At 44.7% G+C, this 15,628-nt stretch overlaps 1 long non-coding RNA gene across 1 annotated transcript; it reads left to right on the top strand.

Annotated features, from left to right (window-relative positions):
• Window positions 1-6,035: 6,035 nt before the first annotated feature.
• On the top strand, window positions 6,036-13,595 carry LOC123375305. Its single transcript, XR_006581390.1, has 3 exons — window positions 6,036-6,171; window positions 11,428-11,516; window positions 13,307-13,595. It is a non-coding gene; the product is annotated as an uncharacterized LOC123375305 (long non-coding RNA).
• The last annotated feature ends 2,033 nt before the right edge of the window (window positions 13,596-15,628 follow it).

The raw sequence follows: 15,628 nt of genomic DNA, 5'->3' as shown, positions 1-15,628 counted from the left end.
GGTTATTCTGCTCTCATGGGGGTCCAGTGACTGGCATGACTCTATACCATGACTGGCAGCATCACGGTTAACAGCCCTGCAACACTGAGCCAGCAGCTTCGTGGTGTCATTTAGCTGTATTCTTTTGCAGCTCCTAATATCTCAGTGGAACTTAATACTATATCTGTTACACTGAGCAACTCCCAGGGTCAATTTACCGGTAGCACGTGCAGCATTGAAACAGTTAATTACAGAAGGGCATAATTTGCTGATAAATCACAGATGCTGCAATTGCAAATGTGGAATTTATAAGATCTCAGGAGGAGAAAGTTTCCCTGAATACAGGGTTGCAAATGCCACCTGTTCAAGCGATGACCCACAGACAGTACAATGCAAGCAAGTACTTAAGGATCTGTAAAATAAACCAAAGCTGCTACTATTATTCAGTCCTCTAGCTAAATCATAAACATACATCTTTTTCAGTTATCTATCCAAGGTGTGTCACACATGGCTACAGGAGAGAGAAGGAATCAAGCCAAATTTCAGAGAGCTTGTGAATCATTTTACTTGGCATCATTTAACCTAGGTCCTGTTGTTAATAAAATAGTTTTATTTTTACTGTAAACCCACTCAGTGCTGTGTTTGCAGGGAAATGGGTATTTACCCCAGTTGCATTAATAAGCTGCAATGTGCTTTTCTGTCTTTGACAGAGCAAGAAACCTTATTATTTCTCTGAGCTATCCAATAGAGGGCTGGACACTTCAGGGCACGCGGTTTTGGGGAAATTCAGGACTGGGAGTGTGTTGGGATCCCCTGGCTGTCTGTAACTGAGGCTGGTGGAAGACATAGTGGGCTTGTAGACAGGTTGCTGGGGTCAAAGCTGCTGAACCAGGTCTGGCTGCATAGCACATAGACGTTCAGGGTGTGACCTGCATGCTTGTGAGCTGGCTGTGAGCATCCGGGGCGACAGCTACAGCTGCAAAGCACCGTAAGACACCCCGGATTGAACAGCAAAGGTGACACAACCCTTATTGGTCTGAATTGCACCACAGAATGTGACATCTGGTTTTTCAGATTGTCTTCTAAAGACTTCAATAGCTGGTGATGTGTTAATAATAAATAGCCGGCTCTGATTTTGAAACTTGAGTTCAAAAGGATATAGAGAGAAGTTCAAAGTGATACGATACCATCCTCTATTTATAGCTTTGGCTGTATCACAGCAATAACATACTCTGTCAGTGTGTCTTTCATGTGATCAGCAAAATGAAAAAAGATTTAGTTGAATCAGAGCCCAGGTTAGAGCTGTCACTGCTAGATTTTAAGTCTGTTTTCCTTTTCCTGAAAGTCATATATTTTTTCATTGACATATTCTCTTTTCTTCCTTTAACCCTCTTCATTATTATTTATGAAGGCTTCAGTCCAGCAAGGCACTTTAGCACATATTTAGCTTAGCAAACAACTAGTTCCACTGAAGGCAGTTGAAATCGACGGGATTTTAAGTTAAGCATGTGGTTAAGTGCTTTGGCTCAGGCCTCAGTCAATGGTCTGGATAAACATTTCAGCTAACCTTGCCTTCTTGATAAGGAATAAGTGAGAAATCATTTCCTTCGCTGAAACATACAAAATAGCCCATGACAAAATGTCAGTTACAGGAGCTGTCAGGTAAATTGTTGTTTCCATATTCAATTATGTTTTATGATCTTCAATCTCATCAGTACAGCTAGTTAAAAAATGGGCTTTCCATCCCATGGGAAATTCTGAGGTACCAAAATTTGGTTTAGTCCCAGTTTGAAATCCAAAGTCAAAATCTCGGGAGTTTTTTCGCAAAACAAAATATTCCATAATATTTTGCTTCAACCTTATTGAAACATTTCATTTCAATCAAGTTGAAATGTTTCATTTTGACATTATCATTTCAATGTTTATGCTAGAACCGATTATAATTTACAGTGTGAAAGTTGGCTTTTATACCATGTACTATGTACAATTATAATTTAACAAGAATCAAAATGAAACATTTTGATAATTGCCGTTGAAAAAATTGACTAAATTGATACAATTCCACAAAACGTTCGATTTCATTGAATCAGCATTTTCTGACAGGAAAATGATTCCATTGAGAATTTTTCTAACAGTTCTATTTCTAGGCTATACAGAAGGAAAAAAAAAGAGGAGTTACAGCTTATGCCTAATCAAAAATACAGTTCTACCTAGTGCCTTTTTTAATGCCTGGAGTAATACCCATGCCAGCAAATCACTGAAGCACATATCTAAACCTCATCCTTTTTTGGCAAAACCGTTAAACATATGCCTAGCTTTAAAGCATGTGCCTATGTCCCATTGAAGTTAAGGCTTTGCTGAACGGGGAGAGGAGGTTGTTCCTGGAAAGAGATTTATTTTAAAACCCCCCACACATTTGTATTGAATCTGAAATCGTGAATAGAAATTAACCTCTCACAGACTCTTCATAGGCCTGTGTAGGCCTGGGAAGTCCAAGCCTTTGCCATTCAGAGAAGACTTTTTCCAAACTTCCACTGCAGGCCTGTGACGCACCTGTGCCCTCCCACTCAGTAACTGCAGTAGGTATCTGCTTCTGCAGATAAGACAGGACTTTATAGGCCCTCTGCTTCACAGGTGTTCCACCTGCGACGGATCCCTGCTATAAAACGGTCATGGGAGGTAGGGGTGAAGGAAAAACTGGCTGATTCTGCAAAGGAAATGCTGATGGCTTTCAACCCAGACCATCCTCTCTGTCTGTCCCTTTACTGTTCTCCTCCTCCCTGCCTTCTCCATGCACCCCTTCCATCTCCTTTTTAGGTAGGGAGTACCATTCCTAAAGCACTGGCCCAAGCAGAAATATCTCCTTTATCTCTGAGATAACTCTGAACCGCTCCCAGGGCACCACTGGCTGCTGTAGAAAAAAAGGAGGAGGAGGAGGGAGTGTGGTGGACTAACGGCCAGCCTTGATGGGACCTCTTGTAAGGGGAACAGCAACTGAGATGTTTGACCAGATGTAGGTGGGGCAGCCGTGTTTGGCATAGGGGGTGTGGCACAGTAGGTCAAAATTGGCTATCTTGAAGCACCTTGCTTCTGTGACAGAGATGCGCCTCTCTTCCAGTCAATGACATGACGACAGGCTAAATCGCCGACAATGCTGTATGTGGCTTTTGAGGTGTTTAAGGTCAGACTTGACAAAGCCCTGGCTGGGATGATTTAGTTGGGGATTGTTCCTGCTTTGAGCAGGGGGTTGGACTCGATGACCTCCTGAGGTCCCTTCCAACCCTGATATTCTACGACTCTATGTATCTATGATTCTATGGCTTTACTGATGCAGTGTCTCAGCATGGTCATGGGGGAAAGGTACTCTATTCCAGACAGGTCCTAAAACCAAGGTCCTAAAATCTATGTGGCTCATTAAAGATCTGATGGCATTTTTGACAAAAGAAGGTTTATTCGTATCAGTTCCCTGGCCAAACTCCTATGTGAGTAATTACATTGTGCCTCCATAAATGGCCCCGGCAGTTTCAATTGGATTCAGTGTTTTTCTTCATGTCACAAAGTGATTGTGCAGAACTGGCATGTGTTGTTCAACAGCTGTCACGGTCTAGCAGTGGCTGGATTCCAGCGGTGGGTGAACTGATTTTTTTCATGGAATACCTTCATATAGGAATCGCTTCACCCACCTCTGGACCATGGCAGCTGTTGAGTAACACATGGCGTGATCATATTATGCCTCAGTTGTCTATAGCAGAAGTTACGTTCGGATTCTTCGGAATGAAATGCAGTAGATAAAATGGAAGATATTATCTGCATGATTTTATTTAAATACAGACAGGAAACTCTCATTCATCCACATAATCTAATTCAAACACTAGCATCATGCCTCACACAGGGGGAATGTAAAAGCAGCAAAGAATCCTGTGGCACCTTATAGACTAACAGACGTTTTGCAGCATGAGCTTTCGTGGGTGAATACCCACTTCGGAATGGCTGAGGAAGAGCACAGCTTACTCATAACCACCACCAAACACACAGTCCATCAGCTGACACTGTTACTATGGACTAGGGGTGGCTCTAGGGATTTTGCCGCCCCAAGCACTGCAGGCAGCCTGCCTCTGGTGGTTTGCCTGCGGAGGGTCCGCTGGTCCCGCGGCTTCGGAGGACCTCCCGCAGGCAAACCACCGGAGGCAGCCTGCCTGCCGCCCCCGCGGCACCGGCAGAGCGCCCACCGTGGCTTGCCGCCCCAAGCACGCGCTTGGCGTGCTGGGGCCTGGAGCCGCCCCTGCTATGGACCAGCCCTTCAATGGGTGTAACCTGGCCTAGTTCTACTGATGTCATCGGGGCTCTGTGCTTTACACCCGCTGGCCCTGATTTGCAAGTCTGGAAACTGAGCAGGGAGGATATTCACTGAAGAGCAAAGAGGGTGAATGTTTTCACTGTGGGGAGCAAGGTCTAGTGGTTAAAGCCCAATTCAAGGAGAAAGGAGATCTGAGTTCTCTTGCAACGATTCGCTGTGACACCTTCTGCAAATCACTTTACCGTGCTATGGTTCTATTGCCTGTCTCTAAAAGGGGGATAATAACACCTATCAAGACTTTAAAAGCAGCAAAGAATCCTGTGGCAACTTATAGACTTCGTCGGATGCAAGTATTCACCCACGAAAGCTCATGCTGCAAAACGTCTGTTAGTCTATAAGATGCCACAGGACTCTTTGCTACTTTTACAGATCCAGACTAACACGACTACCCCTCTGCTATCAAGACTTTGAGGCCCTCAGAGAAAAATCACTCCAGTGGGTTATTATTATTCACTGGGATTCAGATGGCTGCAGCCAGACAGCCATGCACATCCAGTGCAATCAGATCTGCTTGAGACTTAAGCAGTTTTGCAAACTCCTCTCACTGTGGATTAAAAGACGCTCTCAGAATTCATGAGGCTGGCTACCCTTTAAATCCTTAGATGCAGCAAACAGACAGCCACTTCAACCAAGCATGGATCAGACGTGTTTGCATTTCCTCATCCGACACAAGTAGGGGTTGCTGGGTTATTTTTATCCCCACCCCTTCTAACACAAGAGGAATTGAATTGTCTCTGGAATGGATCCTGGAGCGCAAGGGAGTGATATTGCCATGAGATTCATCAGGGCAGATTCTCAGTTACACCCCTCTGGCAGCATAGAGGAGCCTTAAAAGTGTGTGGAGGTAGCTCCCTGTGCAGAGAGTGTAAAGGAGTCACTCGGTGCACAAGAAATACACTCTACTTTAGTTACAGCAGGCTGGGAACGTGCTGCTTTTTTCAGTTACAGTTGGTGGACCTACAATAACAACAGGAAGTATGGGAGCAGTGAAGCAAGGCTCCAACTCATAATATTCTGAGTAGCCCAGTTAAATCCTTGATGTCCATTTTACTACAGAGACAATCCTCAGCTGGTGTAGAGATCATGGTAAAGGCCTGGCCCTACAACCAGCCCTTAGGTGTAGGGGGACAGATCAGGAGTGTGACCAGAATACGCAGCACTATGGCTGCTCTATGCTTCCCAGGGACTATAGGGGCAGAATGAACCAAAATTCAATAAAATATTTGATTAACTTTCCCTCCCCCCTCCTCGTTATTTTTCATTTTCATTCGTTCTTCGTCTCCAGGTGAACTGCCAGAAGGGGAAGTGCCATGAAGAAAGTGGCTGTCATGGCATTTCTAGTCCCAACCTAAACAGGAATTCTAACGAGAAAGCATTGATGACCTATGATCCTATCATGCCTTTGTAATAACACTATAGCGGTATACTACTGATTGGTTATAATGCTTAGTAGATCGAAATACCCCGGGGAAGTAGAAACCACAAATAACAGGGGGTGTTAGTCCTATATTGTTATATCCTTGGGGCAGCCGGTGTAGGAAGCAATCCTTGAGGCCAGAGAGCAGGCAGCTAACCAAAACCTCCATTTTATTTACATATATACAGAGAGCTCCTCAGCCGGTTGAAACCAGTTGAGCTAACCCATAATAATCGAACTCAGTTGCCATAGCAACAAAACCATGACAACCAAATACACAACATATATTATTTAGTTTGAGGCCTTGTGTGCCAGGCTTGATTCTTAGTTAGCCAAAGTAGGCCTAAGATTTTAATCCCAGGTCATAAATTGTGCCATCTTATTCTGTGTAACATACATGCTGACCACAGAAGAACAGGTACGCGACAAGCTTGCAAAAGTAATCCTGAAATAGGAGCACTTGGGGAGGGGGCTTTTGCAATATAGTAATTAGGCAGTTGAACCTCAGTAATGTCTCTGATTTATTAAGAAATTGATTGGTGCAAATTGCTTCAGTCAGTGAGTGGAAGTATGATTGTGGTGACGGTCACCTGGAAAGTTATGTATGAACAGTGGGCAGGAATAGATTATTACGACCATAGAAAGAGTCAAATGTGCCATGTGTCCCATAAAAGATGAGTATAAAAGATCTGACTTCGTTACCCTAACATTTGGGTACATCAGGTTCCTGAAATGCTATCAACTGGTCCTTGGTCTACTATCTTATGTGCTCCACTGACACATTTCCTCTAGCTTTGTTTTCCCTGACTCTGAGGAGTATGTCTGTAGTACTAAGAGCTGTCTCTCTGTTTGTAGCTTTATATTGTTTGGTTATATTAATGATTGGACTTATTTGGGTATTAAGTAAAACCTGTGTCTGTATTTATCATCTCTGTCATTTGTCACATCAGCCTCATAACGAACAAGAATCTTCTGTGTAGCCACCTGAAGGGGAAGAATCTGTGCTAAAATAATAATAATCATCTTAGTATACACATTTGCAATAACTGGTCCTGCTACAACATCTAACATTAAGGTCTATTGACCTTTTTATTGGTTACTTTTATCAAATGATCTGGGTTCCTTGGATGGAAAATGCCAAGGACAATGTTGTTATACATTAGAACGAGGCAAATACTTTTTAAAGTACTTGTTCTGCATTTTCCACCCTTTTGTTGTTTAATTCAGAAGGTCTGTGGGATTTTGTAGCCTGGTTAAGAAAAGGAGCTTTTCTTCCAAATCAAAATATTTAAAAACCAAATCTGAGTTGGAGAAGCACAAAAAAGTACATTTCTTAAATGTTGATTTTTTTTTCATTTCCCTACTATACAATTTTAAAAGAAAAAAAATCCTATATTAAAAGCTTTTTAAAATATATTTCTTCCAGGCTAAAAAGTACTAGCAATGTAATTTATTATTTAGAGTTTTTCTAAACCATGCATTTACTATTAGAGAGACAAGGTGAGACCTTGTCCTGGGACTGACACAGCTACATGCATTTACTCTTATTATTTAGCATGTATATTGCAGTAATAGAGTCCACAGCCAGGTCTATTTTCTGAGCACATTGTAGACATTAATGGAATTATGCTAACAATGCCTTTATAAGGTTGGAAATTGTGATTATCCCCATTTTACAGATGGGAAATGGAGACACCGATTTTTTAAAAGCCCGATATTCAGATGAGGCACCGAATGCCGGGGGCGGCAGAACTGGGGGGGCAAGAGTGGCTGGTGGAAATATTGTGGAGACTCTACCCCCATGTAAACTCACCCATGCCTGGCAAGAGTGGGTCCCAGAGCGGCAGCAGCTGCTGTGGGGCCAGGGAGAAGGGAATAGGAACCAGAGGAGCTGAAATGGCCCCAGGAGCAGGTAGGAATCCCCACGGCTGTGGGAACTGGTAAGCCCAGGAAGACAAGGGGAATCAGTAGGAGGAAGCAGTAAGGCCAGAGAGAGAAGGCCCAGACTGCTGAGCTGAGAGTCCCTGGGCTGGAACCCAGAGAAAAGAGTGGGCCCGGGTTCCCCTAACAGCCACTGGGCGAGTGGCGTAGAGTCAGTGAGCGAGGAGACTGCCTAGGACTATTGAGGAGCTAAACCTCCCCTGAAAGGGGGAACCGTGGACAGGACAGTGACATGGCAGGAGGGCTGAGCCACAAAGAGGATGCTGTGGTTCCAGAGGCTGCAAGCGGACAGCAGATACAGAGTGACGGTATGCAAACCACGGATGGGGTCATCGGCAGGGGGGGCTCTAGCCATTTCGCCGCTCCAAGCACGGCGGCATGCTGTGGGGGGCACTCTGCCGGTCGCCGGTCCCGCGGCTCCGGTGGACCTCCCGCAGACGTGCCTGCGGAGGGTCCACCGGAGCCGCCTGCTGCCCTCCAGCGGCATGCCGCCCCAAGCACGCGCTTGGCATGCTGGGGCCTGGAGCCGCCCCTGGTCATCGGCCTCAAACTAATCTCCAGAGTACTAGGAGGAGGCATCAGACGGTCAGTGGTGCACCCCGTGACACATAGAACTTCCCCCCCAAAGAATTCCTAGAGCAGATCTTTTAGAAAAACATCGAATCTTGATTTTAAAATTGTCAATGGTGGAGAATCCACCAGGCCCCTGGGTAAATTGTTCCAAGGATTAATTACTCTCACTGTTAAAAATATATGCTTTATTTCCAGTCTGAATTTGTCTAACTTCAAATTCCAGCCATTGGATTATGTTCTATCTTTCTCTGCTAGATTGAAGAGCCCATAATTAACTATTTGTTCCACATGCCCTTCCGCTTAATAGACTGGAATCAAGTCATCAAGTTAACCTCTTTGTTAAGCTGAATAGACTGAGTTCCTTAAGTCTATTACTATAAGGCAGGTTTTCTAATCCTTTAATCATTCTCTTTTCTGAATCCTCTCAAATTTATCAACATCCTTCTTGAATTGTGGGCACCAGAACTGGACACAGTATTCCACCAGTGTTCATACCAGTTTCAAATCCAGAGGTAAAATAACTTCTGTACTCCTACTCAAGATTCCCCTGTTTATGCATCCCAAGATCACATTAGCTTTTTTGAACACAGTATCACACTGGGAGTTCATGTTCAGCTGATTATCTACCATGCAGGGGCGACTCCGGGCCCCAGCACGCCAAGCGCGTGCTTGGGGCAGCAAGCCATGGGCGGCGCTCTGCCGGTCGCCGCGAGGGCAGCAGGCAGGTTTCCTTCGGCGGCTTGCCTGCAGAGGGTCCGCTGGTCCCGCAGCCTTGGCGGACCTCCCGCAGGCATGCCTGCAGAAGATCCACTGGTCCTGTGGCTTTGGCAGACCTCCCGCAGACGTGCCTGTGAAGGGTCCGCAGGCAAGCCGCCGAAAGCAGCCTGCCTGCCGTGCTTGGGGCGGCAAAATGCCTAGAGCTGCCCCTGCCACCATGACATCCAAAACTTTTTCAGAGTCACTACTTCCTGGGATCGAGTTCTCCATCATGTAAGTCTGGCCTACATTCTTTGTTCCTTGAGGTATATATTTACATTTAGCCATATTAAAATGTATATTGTTTGTTTGCACCTAGTTTACTGAGCAATCCAGATCACTCTGAATCAGTGACCTGTCCTCTTGATTATTTACTACTCCCACAATTTTTGTGTCATCTGCAATTTTTTTTCAGTGAGGATTTTGTGTTTTCTTCCAGGTCATCGATCAAAGCATAAAATAGAGTAGGGCTGAGAACTGATCCCTGTGGGACCCCATGGGAAACAAACCCACTCAATGATGATCTACAGTTACAATTTGAAACATGTGTGCCATGTTAATTTTATATCGTTCTAATTTATTAATCAAAAGGTCATCTGGTACCAATTCCAGGGCCTTACAGAAATCTAAGTATATTACATCAACACTATTACCTTTATCAACCAAACTTGTAATCTCATTAAAAAAATCAACTTTGTCAGGATATATTTTCCATAAACTCATGTTGATTTGCATTAATTACATTATCCTCCTTTAATTCTTTATTAATTGAGTCCTGTATCAGCTGCTCCATTATCTTGCCCTGGATCAATGTCAGGCTGAAAGACCTATAATTATGTAACCCTTCTGCCCATCAGAGTTGGCAGCAACAAGGGCCGGGTTCAGTATCCAGGGGTTCCGTTTCAATAACGCAATGCAAAACCGGTTCGAGCCCCCACCCAGTGACCTGGGACAATTACATACCACCCCCCTGGGTGCCTGTAGGAGGCAATACTTCCCCTCTTGCAAGCACAGAGTCAGTGTAGCAGAAGCCTTTTAATAAAGGAGGGAAACAATGCGGCATCATGTTGGGGAAACACCACAAACAGGATTTATAACACAAACCATGAGCAAAAGACCCTCCCCCAAGTAAGTCTGGCAGTGTCCTTTTCCCCTCAGGGTCTTAAGTTCAGCAACCCAACAGTCACCCCACCCACAGTGCAGCCCCCAGAGTTCAGAAGTTCCTCTGCAGAGTTTACCTCCCAGCCTGGGTGGAAGTGGAGGAGAGGTATGGGGGGGCATCTTACATGCTCCGCTGCTCGGGTTGACGACCGATTGCCATGCCTCTCCGCAGGGTTCTGCTGCAGTCTTCACCGCCAGCTGCGTCTCTCCACCAGCCGCCCTGCTATCTGCTCCGCTCACCATGCCTCTCTGCTATCTGCTCGCCACGCCTCTCCTCGATCCGCTCCTCTCTGCTAGCCACTCACCACACTTAACACAGCTCTCAGCAATTTCAGCTCTTTAGTGACTTCTGTTCTCAGTGATTTTAGCTGGTAGTAGGGGAGCCTCAGTGCTAGTGCACCACTAGCCCAAAGTAGAGCTAATGCTTAGACCTAGGTATCAGTGATTTCAGCTCTGTAGCATATAACAAGACTCTAAATGGAGTCAAAATTAGCTCTGCCATTGCACAGTGGAGAGGGAGGAGGTAAAAGTGGGGTCTAGGGCCCTCCATGGGGGCCCACACTAGCAGGTACAAATACCTGTCCCCAGCCTCTCTCAATTCACTGGGGGGTTTGGAACCCATGTCCCTTGCCTAGCGAGTGCTACTTAGTTGAGGGTGAGTCCCTCCATCATAAAATGCCAAGTACAGTTCTACTGTCCTTGATTCACATAACCAGGATAACAACCCTTTATTACTCCTTCCCCAATAACAAAGAGACTGGGGATCCTACAGCAGCCAAAGTGATCATTTGGGCAAGCAGTCCATCATGCTAGGCAGGGTGGGTGTGCCCACGTAAACAAGATCAGCCCCTGAAGTCCTTTTCCACAGCTCACCTCCAGATGTTGGGGGAGAGCTCATTCTGACTCTGCTTACAATTACATGATAATACTACAATACAGAACAGAAATATGTATTGAACACTTCTGCTTTTTCTGCAGTATTATTGATAATTCTGTCATTTCCATCTAATAATGGACCAATACCATAGTTAGGATTCTTTTTGTTCCTAATATATTTAGGAAACTTGTTCTTAATGTCCTTAACTTTGCTGGCCATAGAAATCTCCTTGTATCCTTTGGCTTCCCTTATTAATTTTCTACAATTCCTAATTTCTTAATTATATTCATTACTATCAACTTCCCCTTTCTTTCATTTGTTATATATACTATTTTTACAGTGTCCTTCACTTCCCCTCTCAACCAGGTGTCAGAAGATGGCAGAGCCTCAATAAAACCTAATGCCTTAACCATAAAGCTGTCCCTGCTCACTGGATGGATACAGCAAACATCCAGGTACATGGCAATCCTGGGAGGACAGGAGATCTAGAGGGACATGGATTGCCTAACTTCTGCACATTAAAGAGATTAGAAATTTAAATCATACTTGTAGGAATTGAGGGGGGGGGGAAATTCCACTCAAAATATTCCTGATCTCAAAATGGTTGCTTAAGTGGTAGCAGCTGACTGAAAAGCAGTGTGTAGAGGAGGCTACAGGAGTAAGGCAAGTGAGAGCATGTAATAGTGTGGAGGATGCTAACCATCAAGTACTCCTCCTTTGCTGTCAATACACTCAAGGAAGGAAGAACTCTTAGAGACCAGAGAAAGGGCCAGTCTGGTCAGAGTTTGTATTCACAGGGTAAGCTCAAATCAGCAAGTGGCCCAGATGGTTCAAATCAGGAAACAGATCTGGAAACCCTCAGGGAGAGTTTAATATTCAGAACCTCCGTTGTTTCACACCACTCTATGTGAGAGAGAAGAGCTCAACCCACAGGGGCCATGTGTTCAGTCTTGGCATCGCTGTTGATACTATTGACAATGCACAGTCTGTGAGAGTCTGGATAACATGGGGACAGATTCCAAGAGCCATTAGAAATCAATGAAATGACTCCACATTGTGTGTGTTTGAATGGAGTTACTGTATCTTAAGTTCGCCATCTAGTGGCATACAAGAATAGCACCTGCTGTAAGGTTCATAAATTCAATAAAGCCGTTCTTATGCTCTGCAAATGGCTTCCTCTTACCACCTCCATAGCAACGGTGATCAGAAGACAAGTTCAATCAGTGGGGCTGTGAAATCATTAGCCCCATAAAACTCATTTCACAGAGACTGCAGTGCAGCCATCAGAATTAGACTCCAAACACTTGTTTTTTGATTTCTTAACCCTGCTAGCTAAGGGACAATGGTACATCCAGGGTATTTGCTAGCCAGGTGGTGAATTTTAAAAGAGTTTCATGTGGGGAAGCATGTTTCATGAATCCCTGACACACAGCAAATGCTTTCCATAAAAATTAGACATGGGATTTTCCTATCAGCTGGCTGGCTCTCCCCATAGATTCTTTCCTGACATATGCACCCACACTTTGGCTTGGTTATCCCCTCCTCTGCCATGCACAAAGAAGAACTAAATCATAAGCATCCAGTGCAGAACTGTCAAAGGGGAGTGCTGGCTCCATGATAAGCTTCCCCCTCCTTGAGGCCCCACTGAAATCCTTCCATTAGGGTCAGGAGTGGAGCTGGTCTGGAGCCTCTGTCCATGAAATTCTTCCCTCTGGAGGCTACATATACCCAAAGTGGGCATCCAGGCCTAAATGTGAGGTCACTGCCTGCACCCCAGTCAAACAGAAAGCATTTCACCCAGATAGGGGATGGCTGGTCAATGCCAGCTCAGTCCCAGCAAGAGTCATGGTGATAAGAGAAGTTGGAGAGCAACCATTGCATCACAGATTATTAGGGACTTCAGGAGATCATCTAGTCCAACCCCCTGCTCAAAGCAGGACCAACACCCACTTCCTTAAATGGCACGCTCAAGGATTGAACTCACAATGCTAGGTTTAGCAAGCCAATGCTCAAACCACTGAGCTATCCCTCCTCCCAACAGGAAGGGACCAATGTGGGATAGGAAGGCTCTAACCCCATTTAGCTGAATAGAGTTCATGGAGCTTCCTCTGCTTTTTGTCCATCAGTCCTTTGGTGAGAAACATTTCCCTTTAAGGTCTTCACTTTAGCAGCACTTTTAAAAATATATATAGAAAGTGAGAGGAGACTCAGCTCTTTTCATGTGACTGCAATTTTCTTTTCATAGACGAGCAGCAGAAATGCCCATGAAGACATCATTGTGAAATCAGTTTGGATAATACATAATTCAGTGCCTCCGATTTGGCCCCTGAGGCAATGGTGGTATTTGATATAATGGCTTTTACTCACAAGGGGGAAATTAATTGCCTCTTCCCAGAGAGTTGCTCTGAGCCAAAACTTCATCTGCAAGAGGCAGAATTCCCTGTAGGAGTCCTGATTTTTATTCAGATTTCTGCCTGTCCTTTATTATTGCAACAACAAGAATAAAGCCTCCTAAACAAAATCGAGCCCTTTTACGTGTCAAACGCGATGTATTATTTTGGCTATAGGGTTCCAAGCCACAAATTTTAACTGAAGACGTTAAAGGAAAGAGCAGATTCAGCTGGATTGTCGGTTTTGAGCTGCACCTGTGATGCAGCTTTCAACATATTTTGAAATAAACAGTAGAGTCTTTGAGGATAGCAGCACAGAGATAACATAGCTAAGCAGTATCCGTGGCAACACTGGGCACCTTGCCACAGACAGTCCCTCATTTATTTACTAATGCTTTCACTTGGGCTCATACCGAAGTTGAAATGGCAGCCACAAAAACAGATCAAGCAAGTTACCGGGTCACGGGCAATAAACAAAAATTCATGGAAGCTGTGACCTGTCTGTGACTTTTGCTCCATGGTTTCCGGGAGCTGTGGGGCTGGTTCTCCATCTACCTATAGCAGCTGGGAGCTGCAGAATGACTATGTTTCCTAAAGAGAAAATGGGATACCCTCAGCCACTTGCCTGAGGTGTTTCCCCCTCCCCCTGCAAGACTGTCACCCGTCGCTGGAACCCTGAGGAGGGCCCCCTCAGGAGACTGTCACCTGTCACTTGAACATTGCAGGGGGCCCCTGTCACTGCTGTCACCAGAACCCTGCCAGGGCCCCACTGGCTGTCAGCTCCAGAGTCCCACAGCCCCTGGGGCTGAAGCAGAGAACGTCATGGAGGTCTCTGGAAGTCACAGATTCCAACCTCCGTGACATAAACGTAGCCTTACTTATGTGTAAGCCTCTGATGAGGATGTAATAAAGTTCCCCCTCTGTGTGCCTAACCCATAGAGGAGGTCCCTGGTGTGCCTGTCTAATGGGTGGCCATCATGTATCTTTCTTTATCCTCCTGCCCCCTCAGGGGCATAGGGCGTCCACCAGTTTCTGCCATTTATTTCAGCCTTGTGTTGCTCTGTTCATGCTGATGAATTTTGGCTTCTTTCTCCCTTGTTCTGTGAATGTTTCTCTAAGTGGCCCATCACATACGCACCACTTAAATACCACCTAAGAACGGCTAGTGTACACGCATGGCAGAGCCAGCTTCCTCACTTGTGCTTCCAATGGGCTCCTACCTACAGCTGGTCAAAATTTTTCACATGAAACATTTTTCCATCAAGAAGTGTCCTTTTTCCAAAGAGGAAACGTTTTTGTGAAACATTGTGAATAGGATTGAAATGTTCCATTTTTTGTGAAATTTCCACAACATTTTTATCAAGATTGTGATAGAAATGTTATCCAAATGTTTCTCAGAACAAATTTCTAAGTATTTTAAACCAAAACCTGGGTTTTCAATAAGAGAATAGAGGGAGGAGGGGTTGGTAAACAAGAAATAACCATTTCCAAAGCCAATTTGATTTAAAATATTGCAAAACATCACCAACTGATGGAAAATGGGTCCATTTCAGGATGGAAACAACTTCAAAATGTCAGCATTTTTCACAAAATCTTTTCACTGTTGCTTTTTTTTTTAAAGATGCTCTCAAAGAGTGAGTGATGGTTATAATTTCCATGTCAATTCAGTTCATGACATCACTTCTTAGGCTGACACCAGTTATGCTGGTGGCTTTTGTGATGGTGACATTATTGTTATTATGTCCTGTTTATATCACCACAGAGTCTGGGAGCCCCTTCTCATGGACCAGGACTCCACTGTGCTAGCCACTGTACAAACACACAACAAAAAGATGGTCCCGGTCCCAAACAGCTTACAATCTAAGTATAAGACAAGAGAGAACAGATGAATACAGACGGGGAGTACAAGGAAACAATGAAACAGTATTGATCAGTCTGATCATCTCTGGTCTCAGAACAGCAGCCGCCTAAAGTCAAGTATTCTGTAGGCAACAGGGAAAAGGAGAGTTTTAAATAGGGTTTGGACGATGCATAAAGCAGTAGCTCTGTAGATATTTACTGAGAGCTCCTCCCAGGCATGGCAGACAGCATGGGAGAAATCTCCAAGGTGCTTGTTTGAAAATATAATGAGTGGGTGATGGAAGCATCATGGGAACATGCACTTGGAATTGAACTGA

The sequence above is a fragment of the Mauremys mutica genome, chromosome 1 (genome assembly GCF_020497125.1).
Source record: "Mauremys mutica isolate MM-2020 ecotype Southern chromosome 1, ASM2049712v1, whole genome shotgun sequence".
Taxonomy (NCBI): domain Eukaryota; kingdom Metazoa; phylum Chordata; order Testudines; family Geoemydidae; genus Mauremys; species Mauremys mutica.
The sequence above is the reverse complement of the archived record's forward strand: the minus strand, read 5'-3'. Positions and strand labels throughout refer to the sequence as shown.